This window comes from Dasypus novemcinctus, chromosome 15, assembly GCF_030445035.2.
Source record: "Dasypus novemcinctus isolate mDasNov1 chromosome 15, mDasNov1.1.hap2, whole genome shotgun sequence".
NCBI classification, from domain to species: Eukaryota; Metazoa; Chordata; class Mammalia; order Cingulata; family Dasypodidae; genus Dasypus; species Dasypus novemcinctus.
The window spans coordinates 108,645,730-108,662,143 of record NC_080687.1 but is presented as its reverse complement, the minus strand read 5'-3'; the positions used below and the strand labels follow the sequence as shown (position 1 = coordinate 108,662,143).

General features: G+C 37.0%; 1 pseudogene; it reads right to left on the bottom strand.

Annotated features, from left to right (window-relative positions):
- Positions 1-15,185: 15,185 nt before the first annotated feature.
- LOC139436517 (olfactory receptor 2G3-like) lies at positions 15,186-16,199 on the bottom strand (annotated as a pseudogene).
- Between the last annotated feature and the right edge of the window lie 215 nt (positions 16,200-16,414).

Here is a 16,414-nt window from a genome sequence, read left to right as displayed (position 1 = left end):
ATTGATGATCTTAACAAACCAATCTCAAGCAAAGAGATAGAATCAGTCATTAAAAATCTCCCAACTAAGAAGAGCCCAGGGCCAGACGGCTTCACAGGTGAATTCTACAAAACATTCCGGAAAGAACTAACACCAATCCTGTTGAAACTATTCCAAAAAATTGAAACAGAAGGAACACTGCCTAATTCCTTCTATGATGCCAACATTACCCTAGTACCAAAGCCAAACAAAGACACCACAAGAAAGGAAAATTACAGACCAATTTCTCTAATGAACCTAGATGCAAAAATACTTAACAAAATACTTGCTAATCGTATTCAACAACACATTAAACGAATTATACACCATGACCAAGTGGGATTTATCCCAGGTATGCAAGGATGGTTCAACATAAGAAAAACAATCAATATAATACACCATATAAACAGATTGAGAGAAAAAAACCACATGATTATATCTATAGATGCAGAAAAGGCATTTGACAAAATACAGCACCCCTTCCTGATAAAAACACTCCAAAAGATCGGAATACAAGGAAACTTTTTGAACATGATAAAGAGTATATATGAAAAACCTAAAGCCAACATTGTTTACAATGGCGAAGTCCTGAAATCCTTCCCTCTAAAATCAGGAACAAGACAAGGATGCCCATTGTCTCCGCTCCTATTTAACATTGTCTTGGAAGTACTGGCTTGAGCACTGAGACAAGAACCAGATATAAAAGGCATTCAAATTGGAAGGGAAGAAGTCAAAATTTCACTATTTGCAGATGACATGATCCTATATATAGAAAACCCTGAGAGATCTTCAACAAAGCTCCTAGAATTCATAAATGAGTTTAGCAAAGTCGCAGGTTATAAGATCAATGCGCAAAAATCAGTAGCATTTCTATACACCAATAATGAGCAAGATCAGGAGGAAATCAAGAAACAAATACCATTCACAATAGTAAATAAAAAAATCAAATACTTAGGAATAAATTTAACTAAAGAGATAAAAAACTTATACATCGAGAACTATACAAGATTGTTCAAGGAAATCAAAGAAGACCTAAATAAATGGAAGAATATTCCCTGCTCATGGATAGGAAGACTGAATATTATTAAGATGTCTATCCTACCAAAACTGATCTACACATTCAATGCAATCCCAATAAAAATCAACACAGCCTTCTTTAAGGAACTAGAAAAACTAACTATGAAATTTATTTGGAATAAAAAGAGGCCCCAAATAGCCAAAGACATATTGAAAAAGAAAAACGAAATAGGAGGAATCACACTTCCTGACTTCAAAACATACTACAAAGCTACAGTAGTGAAAACAGCATGGTACTGGCATAAGGAGAGACACACAGACCAATGGAATCGAATTGAAAGTTCAGATATAGAACCTCATGTATACAGCCATATAATATTCGATAAAGCCACCAAACCCTCACAACTGGGAGAGAATGGCCTATTCAACAAATGGTGCCTGGAGAACTGGATAGCTATATGTAGAAGAATGAAAGAGGATTACCATCTCACACCTTATACAAAGATCAACTCAAGATGGATCAAAGACCTAAATATAAGAGCCAAGACCATAAAGACCTTAGAAAGCAGTGTAGGGAAACATCTACAGGACCTTGTAATAGGAAATGGCTTCATGAATATCACACCAAAAGCACGAGCAGCAAAAGAACAAATAGATAAATGGGACTACCTCAAAATTAAAGCCTTCTGCACCTCAAAGGAGTTTGTCAAGAAAGTAAAAAGGGAACCCACACAATGGGAGAAAATATTTGGCAACCATATATCTGATAAGAGACTTATAACTTGCATATATAAAGAACTCATAGATCTTGAAAACAAAAAGATAAAAAACCCAGTTAAAAAATGGGAAAAAGATTTAAACAGACACTTCTCCAAAGAAGAAATACAAATGGCTAAAAAGCACATGAAAAAATGCTCCAAATCCCTAGCTATCAGGGAAATGCAAATCAAAACTACAATGAGATACCATCTTACTCCCATAAGATTGGCAGCCATGAAAAAAACAGTAGAATACAAATGCTGGAGAGGATGTGAAGAAAGGGGAACACTCATCCATTGCTGGTGGGAATGCAGAAGGATCCAACCATTCTGGAGGACAGTTTGGCAGTTTCTCAAAAAACTAGCCATAGATTTGCCATATGACCCAGCAATACCACTGCTGGGTATATACCCATCAGATCTGAAAACAAGGACACAAACCGATATATGTACACCAATGTTCATAGCAGCATTGTTCACCATCGCCAAAAGTTGGAATCAATCCAAAAGTCCATCAACAGATGAGTGGATCAATAAAATGTGGTATATACACACAATGGAATACTACTCAGCTGTAAGAACCAATACACTACAATCGCACGTGATAACATGGATGAACCTTGAGAATCTTATGTTGAGTGAAGCAACCCAGGCATTGAAGGACAAATACTATATGACCTCAATGATATGAAATAAGTTAACTGCCTCAGAGAGCTAGAGTCTGGAAAAGTGGCTTACTGGAAATCGGGGGGTGGAGGAAGGATGTGAGTTAATGTCTGTAGGGGTGGAATCTGTGATGAGCTGGGGGTAAGTATGAGCACAAAGAAGGGACAAAATGGGGGCAAGGGGTTACCTTCGGGTGGGGTTTTCTGGGTTTGAGGGGGGCTGGGGATGGGAAGAGGGGTAATATGGTCCAAGAAATAGGTGGGAGGGAGGGGCAACATACAAACATGGGAGAGTGCCAGAAGTTCATTGAGAACTAAATGTTGAGTAAAACGTATCAAAGTATAAGTAGGAGGGTTACCTGGTTAGGACGCTCAGGGGGTATGGTCTGATGCGGGACGGACTCCGGAGGGAATAGCTGAAGGCTCATTTTGCCAAGGTGGGTTCTACCATTGGGTGGGGTGGACCCAAATCCTGGGGAAGACTAATGCCGTCGAATAGAGAGAACTGTATCTCCCGTGAGAAAGGACGGCTCCCAGGGCATTAGATTGGCAGGCGTTGTGGGCCCTAAGGGGAGGGGAAAATGGACGTGCAATGGATGGAACAAAGGTAAATAAGGGGGCAAAAGAGGAGTTATGTGAGAGTACACGAGGATGAATATAAAACAGCTAATATTACACCAAAAACATATAGGGGATGACAGACTAATAATGAAAACCATAAGACAAAACATAGGATAACTAAAAAATTTAGAAAACTGTACAACCTAAAGTATGGACCACATAGTAAGCACAAATGTTACCTTGTTTGAAAACTATAGTTTCAGAATCTGTACATCAGTTTCAGGAAATATGATATGAATAAGTTAAAAGATTATTGCTGTGGAAGGGAAAAGGTTTTATGGTGGATCTGGGGAAATACTGTATATTGTATATATGAATTTTGGTGATCTAAGACTCTTCTGAAGCTGACATTATGTTGGGACTCACTTTACGGGAAGTTTTGGATCACAGAGTGGTTCAACAATGGCAGCGGAGGAATACTGATATGGGATGTTATTGACAGGATATATATGGTTGACAGGGAGTTATACAGGGCATATGCCCAGGGTATATGGTAATGTCTATATATACTCATAGTGGAAACAATTAAAAACAACAGCTGGGGGGGTACTGGGCTCCTGGCCGGGGGGTCACTGTTGTGGGCCCTGGGAGAGCAGCGGCAATCCTCCAGGTGCAACGGCAAGAACCAGGAAGGAAGGAGGGCCCAACAGTGGGCTCGTGATACTAATGGCTACACTTTTGAGCCTATGCACCTGCAATAAGAACAAGGCCTAGAGTAGCATTGTGCCTGGGGGTTTCCTCCTGACAGCCTTCATGTTACTCAAATGTGGCCACTCTCACAGCCAAACTCAGCGTGTAGATGTGATGCATTCCCCCCAGCGTGGGACACAACACCCGGGGATGAGCCTCCCTGGCACCGAGGGATCACTACCACATACCAGCTGAAGAAGCAACTAGAAAATGACCTTGAATTAAAGATTCAATGCGGAACAGCAGAATATACCTGTCTACATATAATAACATGACTTCGGGAAGCGGTTTGACCTAATGTAAGGGGGAAATGGAAAGGAGAAATGAGATTATAAGGCTGTGAGTCTCTAAAAAAGAGTCTGGAGGTTGTCAGAAGGAATGCCCCTATGTACAACTGAACAGAGTCTAAGAGACAGATAAGGTAGATACAACCCCAGGTATTGGTTCTTTTGAGGGATAAAGAGACCCACGGGTTCTATGGTCATGGCAGAAGGGGTTCACTGCCATGACAGATGGCCCTTCTTTGGAGCTGGTGTTTCTGCATGATGGAAATGGACTCAGAGGGGATCTCTTTTCACAAGACTTGCATGCTACTTTATTGGAATTGTAGTTGGTGCTGGGTTTAAGATATATGTAGGGGATTTGAATCTCTGGACTGATAATATGACACCCAGGCCCAGAGCCTCAACAGACTTCAGCTCCTACACTTTGACTTATTGGACTTACTCCACTCAGCTAACATGGAGTTGAAGAAGGTCAACCACCACAACATGGAGCCTAGAGTGTCTACAACTAGAAGCGGGAAGAGTGCATCCAGTACCCATGTGCAATCTAAGCCCTCACTTGACATAGGTGTGCAATGGACACAACCAATCCAATGTCCACAGAGAAAATGTGGAATGGGTGTGGGAACGGTAGCCATGGGGGCTGCTGGGTGTGGGGAACGGGAGGAAGAGATGAGATGTGGAGGCGTTTTCGGGACATGGAGTTGTCCTGGATAGTGCTTCACGGACAATTACGGGACACTGTAGATCCCCCCAGGGCCCACTGGATGGAACGTGAGAGAGTCTGGGCTATGATGTGGACCATTGACTATGGGGTGCAGTGATGCTCAGAGATGAACTTACCAGGTGCAATGGATGTATCACGATGATGGGAGAGAGTGTTGCTGTGGGGGGAGTGGGGGGCGGGGGCGGTGGGGTTGAATGGGACCTCATATATTTTTTTTAATGTAATTAAAAATAATAATAATAAATAAATATTTAAAAAAAAAAAGGAAAAAAAAAAAAAGAAAACTACACAACACTGTTAAAGGAAATCAAAGAAGACTTAGATAAATGGAAGAATATTCCCTATTCATGGATAGGATGAATTAACTTCATTAAGATGTCTATCCTACCCAAATTAATCTGATTTACTGCACTCCCAATAAAAATCAATACAGCATTTTTTACTGAATAGGAAAAAATAACTATAAAATTTATTTGGAAGGGGAAGAGGTCCTAAATACCAAAGGCATATTGAAAAAATAAAATAAAATTAGAGGAATCACACTACTTGACTTTAAATCATACTACAAAGGTACAGTGGTCAAAACTGCATGGTACTGGCAAAATGATAGACATACTTACCAATGAAACTGAATTGAGAGTTCTGATATAGATCCTCATATATACAGTCATCTGATATTTGACAATGCTACTAAGTCCAATCAATTGGGAGAGAATGGTATCTTCAACAAATGGTGCTTGGAGAACTGAATATTCATACCTAAAAGAAAGAGAGAGGAACACCATCTCATATCTTATACAAAAATCAACTCAAGATGGATCAAAGATTTAAATAAAAGAGGCAAGACCTTATAGATCCTGGAAGATAATGTAGGGAAGCATCTATAGGACTTTGTAATAGAAAATGTCTTCATGAACTTCACACCCAAAGTACAAGCAGCAAAAGAACAAAGAGATAAATGGGACCTCCTCAAAATTAGAACTTTTGCACCTCAAAGGAGTTTGTCAAGAAAGTGAAAAGGCAGCCTGTCCAATGGGAGAAAGTATTTGATAACCATGTATCTGGTAGGTGCCTAATATATCTTAAAATAAAAAGACAACCCATTTTTAAAATGGGCAAGTGATTTGAACAGACATTTCTCCAGAGAAGAAATACAATGACTAAAAAGCACATGCAAAGATGTTCAACATCACTAGCTATTAGGGAAATGCAAATAAAACTAAAATGAGATACCATCTTACACCCATTAGACTGGCAGCCATTAAAAAAACAGAGGAGTACAAGTGTTTGGAGAGGATGTGGAGGAATGGGAACCCTCTTCCACTGCTGGTGGGAATGTAGAATGGTCCAGCCATTATGGAGACAGTTTGGCAGTTCTTCAAAAAATTAACTATAGATCTGCCATATGACTCAGAAATTTCACTGCTGGGTACATATCCAGAAGAACTGAAAGCAAGGACATGAAGAGATATATGCACACCAATGTTCATAGCACCATTGACTGTTGCCAAAAGTTGCAATCATCAACTTTTGCTCATCAAAAGATGACTGCATATAAAAATGTGATATGTACATAGAATGGAATACTACTCAGCTGTAAGAAAGAATAGAATACTAATCCACAGGATAACATGGATGAATCTTGAGGACCTTATGTTAAATGAAGCAAGCCAGACATTGAAGGACAAATATTACACAACCTCTCTGATATGAAACTAAGCAAATTGAGTCAATAGAGGACTAGAGTCTGAAAGATAGGGTTATAGGAAATAGAAATGGGTGAAATCTATGATAAAGTGAAATTGAGTAGTTGTACAGAGAAGGGATATGGCAGGTGTGTAGGGATGCTATTGGGATGAGTGGTGCAAGCTTGATTGGGGATAGGGTGGGGAGGATGTAGGGTGGGGAGGATGGTTGGGATGCTCCATGGAAGTAGGGAGAGGTTTGGGGAAGGGAGCAGGTGAACACTGGGAATTGGTGGGTACCTGGTTGAAACTACAATGCTGAAAAATCTTTTTTGGCAATATGACAAGGATTACTGGTTTTGGGAGTTGGATGAGGGCATTTGTGAACAGGTGACCTGGGCTAGTCTTCTAGAGAATGTACGAGTGTGATAGTGTATTGTATCAGTGGGAGACCCACATAAAGAGCAGGGAGGAGTTTGACTCCCACCCTGGGGGTGCCCAATATGTTAAAAAGAATGATTTCGTTGAATCCTTCCTTCCTTCCTTCCTTCCTTCCTTCCTTCCTTCCTTCCTTCCTTCCTTCCTTCCTTCCTTCCTTCCTTCCTTCTTTAATTGAACTGATACAAATCAATGACAAAATGCTGAATACTAATTTTTGTATATGTAATGTAAATAAGAATACATTACATGATATATACTGTTTTATGTCCATCATGTCATAATTATTATTATGTGTGGTCCTTAATAATGAGATTTGTTTATACTGGAATAAAATCTAAACAAATTTAGAGTTGATTTGTATTCATAACCCTTGTAGTTTAGGCATTACAATATATTGTTTTCATTTTCTTCTCTTCAGATTTCTCTGAGCAATTGAATTTATTCATCCAGAAAATTTTCACACATTTAAATCAGTTAGATCAGTTTGAGAAATACCAATATTGTTTTTTTAAAAGATTTATTTATTTATTTATTTCTCTCCCCTTCCCTCCCTCCACCCCGGTTGTCTGTTCTCTGTGTCTACTTGCTGCGTCTTCTTTGTCCACTTCTGCTGTTGTCAGCAGCATGGGAATCTGTGTTTCTTTTTTTGTTGCATCATCTTGCTGTGTCAGCTCTCCGTGTGTGTGGCACCATGCCTGGGCAGGCTGCACTTTCTTTCACGCTTGGTGGCTTTCCTTACGGGGTGCACTCCTTGCGTGTGGGTCTCCCCTAAGTGGGGAACACGCTTGTGCAGCAGGGCACTCCTTATGTGCATCAGCACTGCATGTGGGCCAGCTCCACACAGGTCAAGGAGGCCTGGGGTTTGAACCGCGGACCTCCCATGTGGTAGATAGATGCCCTAACCACTGGGCCAAATCTGCCACTCAATATTGTTTTAATACTTGTCCTTTGTGTTATGTTAAATATGTAGGGTTTGCTACTAAAATAAAATTCCACTAATAATTCCCACATTAAAGAAAAATAACTAGCTCTTGATGGAACACCACATTCAACCCTGGAACATTTTAAAACACTTCACCTAAAGTAATTTATACATTCAGTGCAATCCCAATAAAATACAACAACTTTCTTTGCTGAAATGGAAAAGCCAATCATCAAATTTATATGGAAGAGTGTTTCCTCAAATAGACAAAACCATCTTGAAAAACAAAAATGAAGTTTCTTGACTCACATTTCCCAATCTTAAAAATTATTACACAGCCATCATAATCAAAACAGCATGGTACTGGCATAAGGAGAGACATACTAACCATTGAAATTGAGTTCAATTGTCAGCCTTCATATTTATTGCCAACTGTTGGTCCCCTCAATGAGGATATAATAGTTTCTCCAAAAAATGGCCTTGGGAAACTCTATGTCTATGTACAAATGGATGAAGGTGGTTCCCTACTTCTCACCATATACAGCAACCAAATCACAATGCAACAAAGACCTACATATAAGAAACAGAACTATATAGCTCTTAGAAATAAACACAGGGAAGCAACTTCAGGATCTTGTGTTAGGCAATAGTTTATTCACCTTTATACTCAAAGGACAAGTTTTATTATTATTATTATTTACTATTTATTTTATTTTTTGCAAGTTTATTCTTTTTTAATTTATTGAAGTATATCACTCATACATAAACATACATAAACAATAAGTGTATAGTAAGAGTTGTGAACTTATAAAACAAGCATATGTAACATCATACCGGACTCTCATACCTCTCCCTACTACCAATACCTTGCATTGTTGTTAAACATTTTTAGCTAATGATAAATGACCATCCTCAAAATATTACTACTAACCAACATATTTTCCCCCCACTCACCCTGTTATTATTATTATTTTATATCATTTATATATGAATATACATAAACAATAAGTATATATAGTAAAAATTGTGAATTTAAAGAGCAAACATGCTTAACATCATACAGGGATCCCATACATCTACCCTTCACCAACACCTTGAATTGTCGGGAGACATTTCTTACATATTATGAAAGAATATTGTCAAAATCTTACTACTAATTATAATCCTTATCTTACATTTGGTGTATTTTTTGCCCAACAGACTCGATTATTATTTTTTAAATATATTTTTATGACAGAAGTTGTAATTATAAAACAATCATGCACATGTGCAGAATTCCCAAACAACACCCCTATATCAACACACTATACTGTGGTGGAACATTTATTACAGATTATCTCATAATCTGATTATTACCACATCCATAGTGTACATTTGGTACACATTTTCCATACTACCCCATCATCAACAAACTACTTCTTTGGCATAGATGCAAGAATATTACATTACTACTGCTAACCGCAGTCTACCAGATGTATTTTTCCCATGCTTCTCCACATTCCCACCACCTGCAATAGTGAAATACATTTGTGCTAGCTAACAGAGGACATTCTTGCATCTGTACCATCAACCACACTTCTCAGTCCACCTCTTGGTTTACTGTGCTGTTCAGTTCCTAGATTATTCTCTAGCATTCTGTCAATTGGCATTTATATCCTTAGACTACCATTTTCAACCACATCCCCATTTATAAACCAGCTGCTTCTCACTATATTTCAACTACATGTAATCAACTCTGTACATTTCTACACTTTTACACTAAAACTAATTAAAACTTCTACATATATTAAACATCAGTAGTCTATCTCAGTCCTTGTCTTATCTCCTTTAAGAATTCATCACCTACCACCAGGTCTTTGAAGATATTTTCCTACATTTTCCTCTAGAAACTTTATGGTTCTTCCTTTTATATTTAGATTTTTTATTCATTTTGAGATAATTTTTGGATAAGGTGTGAGATAAGGGTTTTCTTTACTTCTTTTGGCTATGGATATCCATTTCTCTCAGCACCATATATTGATTGAAATGTTCTGCCCAAGCTGTGTGGGTTTGACAGGCTAGTCAAAAATCACTTGACTATACATGTAAGGGTCTGTTTCTGAACCATCAATTTGGTCATTGGTCTATATGTCTGTCTTTATGCCAGTACCATGCTCTTTTTACCACTGTAGCTAGGTAATATGATTTAAATACCAGAGATGAGTGTCCTCCAGTCTCACTTTTCCTTTTATAGATGTTTCTGGCAATTCAGACCCCTTACTTTTCCAAGTAAGTTTGCTAACTGTGTTTTCAAATTATTTTTAAAATGTTGGTGGAATTTTTATTGGAATTGCATTGAATCTGAATATCAACTTGAATGGAATTGACATTTTTTTGTCTTTATTTTTTAATATTACATTAAAAAATATGAGGTCCCCATATACCCCCACCCCCCTCACCCCACTCCTCCCTCCATAACAACAACCTCCTTCATCATGAGACATTCATTGCACTTGGTGAATATATCTCTGAGCACCGCTGCACCTCATGGTCAATGTCCACACCATAGGCCAGGAATTAACATCTTAATGATGTTTTGTCTTCCAATCTGTGATCATGGAATGTTCTTCCAATTATTTAGGTCTTTTTTAATTCCTTTTAACAATGAGCTGTAGTTTTCTGATTACAAGTGCTTTACATCATTAGTTAAGTTTATTCCTACATATTTGGGTTTTATCTGTCATATTTTATTTTCACTACTCTTTTGACACTTTTAGTTACTTTTATTATTATAATCTTCATTTCTAGACTGTCTTCCAGGCCTCTCTTTCCTGTCTTTTCTCTTCAGGCTCTAGTACACCCTTTATTATTTCTTGAAAATCTGGTCTCTTGGTTAGAAATTCTCTCAGTTTCTGTTTGTGAATATTCTAAACTCGACCTCATTTTTTAAAGATAATATTCCTAAGGTATAAGAATCTTAGATGTAAGTTTTTGTCTTGCAGTATCTTAAAGATATCATAGCACTGTCTTCTTGCCTCCATGGGTATTGGTGAGAAATCAGCACTTAATCTTATTGGATATCCCTTTATCCCAGACTGTAGAAATTCTTATGATTCACTGTGCTAAATTTACTGTACAGCTTCACCTTCAAAATCCACCATGGTTGGTAGAATAGCCTTGGCCATTAGAGAGATTTCTGGGTATTCTCTGTTTCTTATTCCTCAGGATATCCAAAAAGTATTTACTTCACAATTTTAAAATGTGGAGAATACCATACTGAGCAAAATTATTTATTCCTCATCTATTGTGAAACAGATGATACATAGTAATATATTATAATGTTCAGCAAGCAATGTAGCTGGTTCATAATACCAAGTTAATATGTTTCAGAAAGTATTCATCATAAAAACTGCACAGTTGATCTCTACATTTCCATTGGATTTTAGGACCATTTTTATTTATTTTATTTTATCTTAAAGATTTCTACAGAATACAATTGTAACTCTCTTTTACCTATAAATGTCTTAGCTATCCTTTCAAATTGAGATCAAGAACTATCTCAATCTTGGTTACCTACATTAGATCAATTTATTATCTTTATATTTCCAATCTTTGGCATCTAGATTCATATACCACAGATTTTCAGGTATCTACAAAATTATGTAGAATGAACACTAGACTCAGATACATTCATACTATTCTGTTTGCTTAAATTTATCATATGGGACAGAAAAAATTAGGAATGCTACTAATCTTGAGATACATCATCACTTTTTCAGAGAATTATTCATAGGTGATATCAAAGAAACAAACCAACTATAATATACAAGGGAATTCCCCAATTTGGAGTTATTTTTCCTCTAATAATACTATTGCAACAGTAGACAGTAGACAAATCATGATTAAAACATATTTATATCCTTGAGATGGGGGATTGAATAAAATTGCTGAATTTCAGAAGGTCCAGTATGTAAAGAAAAATATCCATTAGCACCATTGTCCAATTTCCAGGATTATGCTTTAGACAAATTAAACAATTGTAGTAATTGTCTAAAATTATGAACAACCAACTTCAAATGCAACCTGACTAAAAGCCTGACATAGTTCCTTATTTTGAAATGTCATGAAAGAAAAAGAGGATTTTTATCTGCAATGGAGGAAAAATAGAAAAGTGATGGGTGCTTTTATAAACCTGCAATTAAATTGTAGCTTAGCCATAATAATGAACCAGACCTCTCCTGCTTGCCTCCAGAAAACTGTTTCAGAAATTAATTCCCTATAACAGCTATGTCTCCTAAACTATCAGTGTTAACTACAATAAAAACCTACAATTATATTCTATTCAGGTATGTTCTCCTTAAATTCATATAGGTTTACTAATAAAATAAGTTAACATTAGATATTTAAAATGATGTAAAATGTAAGTTTATGCCTAGCAAAATTGAGTTCTTACTTTGACAAACTTTATTTTAAGAATAATTGTGTTATTTAGGATGTTTGAAGATAATTCACAGATGTTTTTGATAACTCACAGTATGCAGGTATGAGGTAGATATCTAAAGTATGTAGGATGGGAAACGGACTTTGGCCCAGTGGTTAGGGCGTCCGTCTACCACATGGGAGGTCCGCAGTTCAAACCCCGGGCCTCCTTGACCCGTGTGGAGCTGGCCATGCGCAGTGCTGATGCGCGCAAGGAGTGCCGTGCCACGCAAGGGTGTCCCCCACGTGGGGGAGCCCCACGCGCAAGGAGTGCGCCCGTGAGGAAAGCCGCCCAGCGTGAAAAGAAAGAGCAGCCTACCCAGGAATGGCGCCGCCCACACTTCCCGTGCCACTGACGACAACAGAAGCGGACAAAGAAACAAGACGAAGCAAATGGACACCAAGAAGAGACAACCAGGGGAGGGGGGGGGAATTAAATAAATAAATAAATCTTTAAAAAAAAATAAAGTATGTAGGATGTACTTTGTTAAGGAAAAGGAGTGTTGTATAGTACTAAAGTAAAATGACTGATTTTTTAAAAAATGAGAAAGAAAATGGGTAGGAGAAAGGTTAAATGAATGTAGAATGCTATAGAAAGATTGTAGAAATGAATTTTATTTGTTGCAGTCAATGCTAAGATTTGATAGACTTATGTGTAATTTTTAAGAGCTTTCATATCAAACAGTGAATTCATCAAAAAACTAGAGTATGATTTTCTTTTTATTAAAATAATGAAGTTGCCTTGGATTACTATACTGGTCATGGTTTGAAAATAGAAACTTTTTTTCCCTTTTGGAATTCTGACAATAAGACAAATTTCTATACCATACCAGAATATAGTTTTTGATGTTTATATTGACTTTATCATCCTTTATTATTTTACAAAATGCTTACTTTTAAAATAAATGTCTTCTCTACCCTTGGATAATAAGTAATCAAATCTTGTTTCACTATGACCCAGTTTCCTATTAAATGTAATATTCAAATCTGATGACTTGGCAGTTTGCCTGGTCCAAGACAAACCCTAAATAATAGTTTAATATATATTCAAATTGTATTCGGCATTTTCTAGTGGGACTCTGGAAAGTCACAGAGGATTTTTTATCACTCCTTGTAAAAGAGAGATGTGAGGAATAATTAAATTTATTAATATATTACCAGTTGCATGGGAAGTGTTTTCAAATCAAAAGGGATTTCCTAACCTTTTGTAGGTTGAATCTGTATGGATAAAATATTATTCATATAAATATTTTAAAATTGTATGGAATTAATAGAGATTTGGTAATGTTCTCAATGTCCATGTTAAGTCCTCATCATAATCTGCATGTTATTAAACAACATTATAATGTTATGAGTCATAATTTTAGTTATTTTTAGAAAATGCTATATGTTACAAGAGCAACCAAATCTCCATGCCGGGATACTGTTTTACTCTGATGCATCTCTAAATGTGCATGCAATTACTGACAGGTTAGAACTTTGTGATGGTTAGACTATTGTGTCAGCTTGATAAGGTAATTGCACCCAACTGCTTGGCCTTACATAAACCAATTATGTAATTAATGCTCTTTCATGTTATAAGCTATTGATAATGTGAAAGGTTCAACCCTATCTTTTGATAAAAGCAAGTTACAGATTGCTTGTACTTATTTCTTTTGAAGCTGATTTTATGGGCTTTATATTAATTGTGTGATATACTCATTTTTGCTACACCAATCTTTATTCTACCCATTTAACAATAAAATCAATATCTTTCAACCTAAAACATATTATACACATTAGTTCATGCCTATTTTGATAACAGAAAAGCCTTAATTAATTTATGAGAAAAGTCACCGCTTTCTTGTAAATTACACAAAAACACAGAAAAAAGTTTTTCAATAACTCATCACACTCTTTTTAAGATAGCACATACTAGGAACAAAGACTGAATTAATTCTCAATCCAATAAGATTTGTCTTTAGCTATTTATATTATATTTCTGAGTTCACCATGTTCTTTTTCAGCTACTATAACACACAGACACTCACTTAGAGAATTCCTGTCCCAGCCAAACCAGATTGGCACTGTATCTTTGAAGGAGTGTCTGTGTGTTTACTTACAAAAAAAAAAAAAATCAGAAGCCAGTGCTATCTCATCTGTAGTATTTTCTTGATTTGCTGAGATAATTTTATAATACTTGACTAAAACAAACATTTCCTCATTATCCTTAACAATATTCACTATTAAGAATATACTGGTGTTTTTTAAATTGCAATTACTTTTATACTCCTAACATATTAAATGACTTGGAATAAAATTGTTTCATTATTTTCTCTCCTAAAATGCCTATATCTACCATGCACTGTCAGTGACTTACAGACCACACAATCAGATACGTTCATTAAGTTTATGTAAAAATAATGTATTTAGTACATTTCATTTCTCTCACTCCTTCTTGGAATTCTTAATGATAAATGGATTAAGGGAAATAGTAGTTAGTATGATATCCAACTGATCACTAAATCTGAACTATGAGCAGATATTTTTCCACCATGGTTAAGGTAAAATACAGAACTTTCTTCTTCTGCAGCATGAAATGTTAATGGGAGATTTTATAAGTAAATATAAGATGGTTGTTTATCAGAAACCTGAAAAAAAAACTTGAAAAATTCAATGAAAAGAAAAAAATTCCTAAGCAAACAATTGGCAACATTCGATTTTTTAAAGCATTGGAAAATAAGTGGCAGAAATAAAAGATTGCTGGCAAGTATGATAGCTTATATCCACTCAGAGCTTTCTTTTCTATGTCTCAAGTTCTGATTTAAGTAAACATGTACTCAATTTGCATAATTACACATAAGAAAGGGGAAAGCCCTTATATATAAAATAAGAGAGCACCAATTCAACTGGTGTAAAATTAAGAACTATGAGTTTGTCTAAATAAAAGTTGGATAAAAGCACATGACTTGTAACCACTTCCTTGCATATCACATCTGGAGGAACACAGTTTTCCTGAGAGAAGTTTCTTCAGAGCCTCCTTCACATCCATGTTCCTTACAGTGTAGATGATAGGATTTAAGATGGAAGTCAGCATGGTGTAGAAAAGAGATAAATTTGCCTCAGTCCCGGGTGTAACTGTCACTTGGCTGGAGATACATGTAGATAATGTGCCATAAAAAATGATCACCACAATGAGGTGGGAGGAGCAGGTGCTACAGGCTTTATGTCTTGCCTCCACTGATTTGATCCTCAGAATGGCTTGGGTTATGAAGCCATAGGAGATAAGGCTGAGTGCTGGAGGGATTAGGAGGATCAGGACACTAATGACAATAAGCACCAATTCATTAATGGTGGTGTCCACACAAGCCAATTTGAGTAGAGCTGGTACTTCACAAATAAAATGATCCAACTGGTGGTTGCCACAGAAAGGCAACTGCAAGGTGAAGGTAGCATGAATCAAAGAATTGGCCAAACCTCTCATCCAGGAGATGGATGTCAGCTGCTGACATAGCCACATGTTCATTATGACTACATAGTATAGTGTAAGGTTTGCAGGCAGCAGCATAGAGATGGAAGGCCATCACAGCCAAAAGGATGCACTCTGCAGAGCCCAGGGCTAGAGAGGTGTAGAGTTGGATCACACAACATCCATAAGTGATGGTCTTCTCTGGTCCTCCAGGTTAACTAGGGTTTGAGGAGCAAGGCTAGTGGTGAAGCAGAGGTGCAGGAAAGAGAGGTTACTTAGGAAAAAGTACATGGGGGTGTGGAGAGGAGGATCCATGTACCAGGTAATGATGATGATGAAGTTTCCCACAAGCATCAGGAGATAGAAGAAAAGGACAAATACAAAGAGCACAGACTCTAGGCGAGGGTGGTCTGAGAAACTGAGAACAATGAAACCCACCAGGGTACTGTCATTGGCCCTTCCCATATCTCTAGGGGGAACATCTGCTAAGAGAAAAATGAGAAGTTTAAAACAGTTTATCTGAGAATCAAAAAATGTAAGAACTGAAAGATCATGGGGACCTATTTGTCCACCCTACTCATTTTTGCCCTTAATGTGGGCCATATACCATCCAGTCTAATGCCTTTTCTAAGAAAATCATGAATAATTTCAATTTCAGGGTTTTCTGGGAACTCATTATT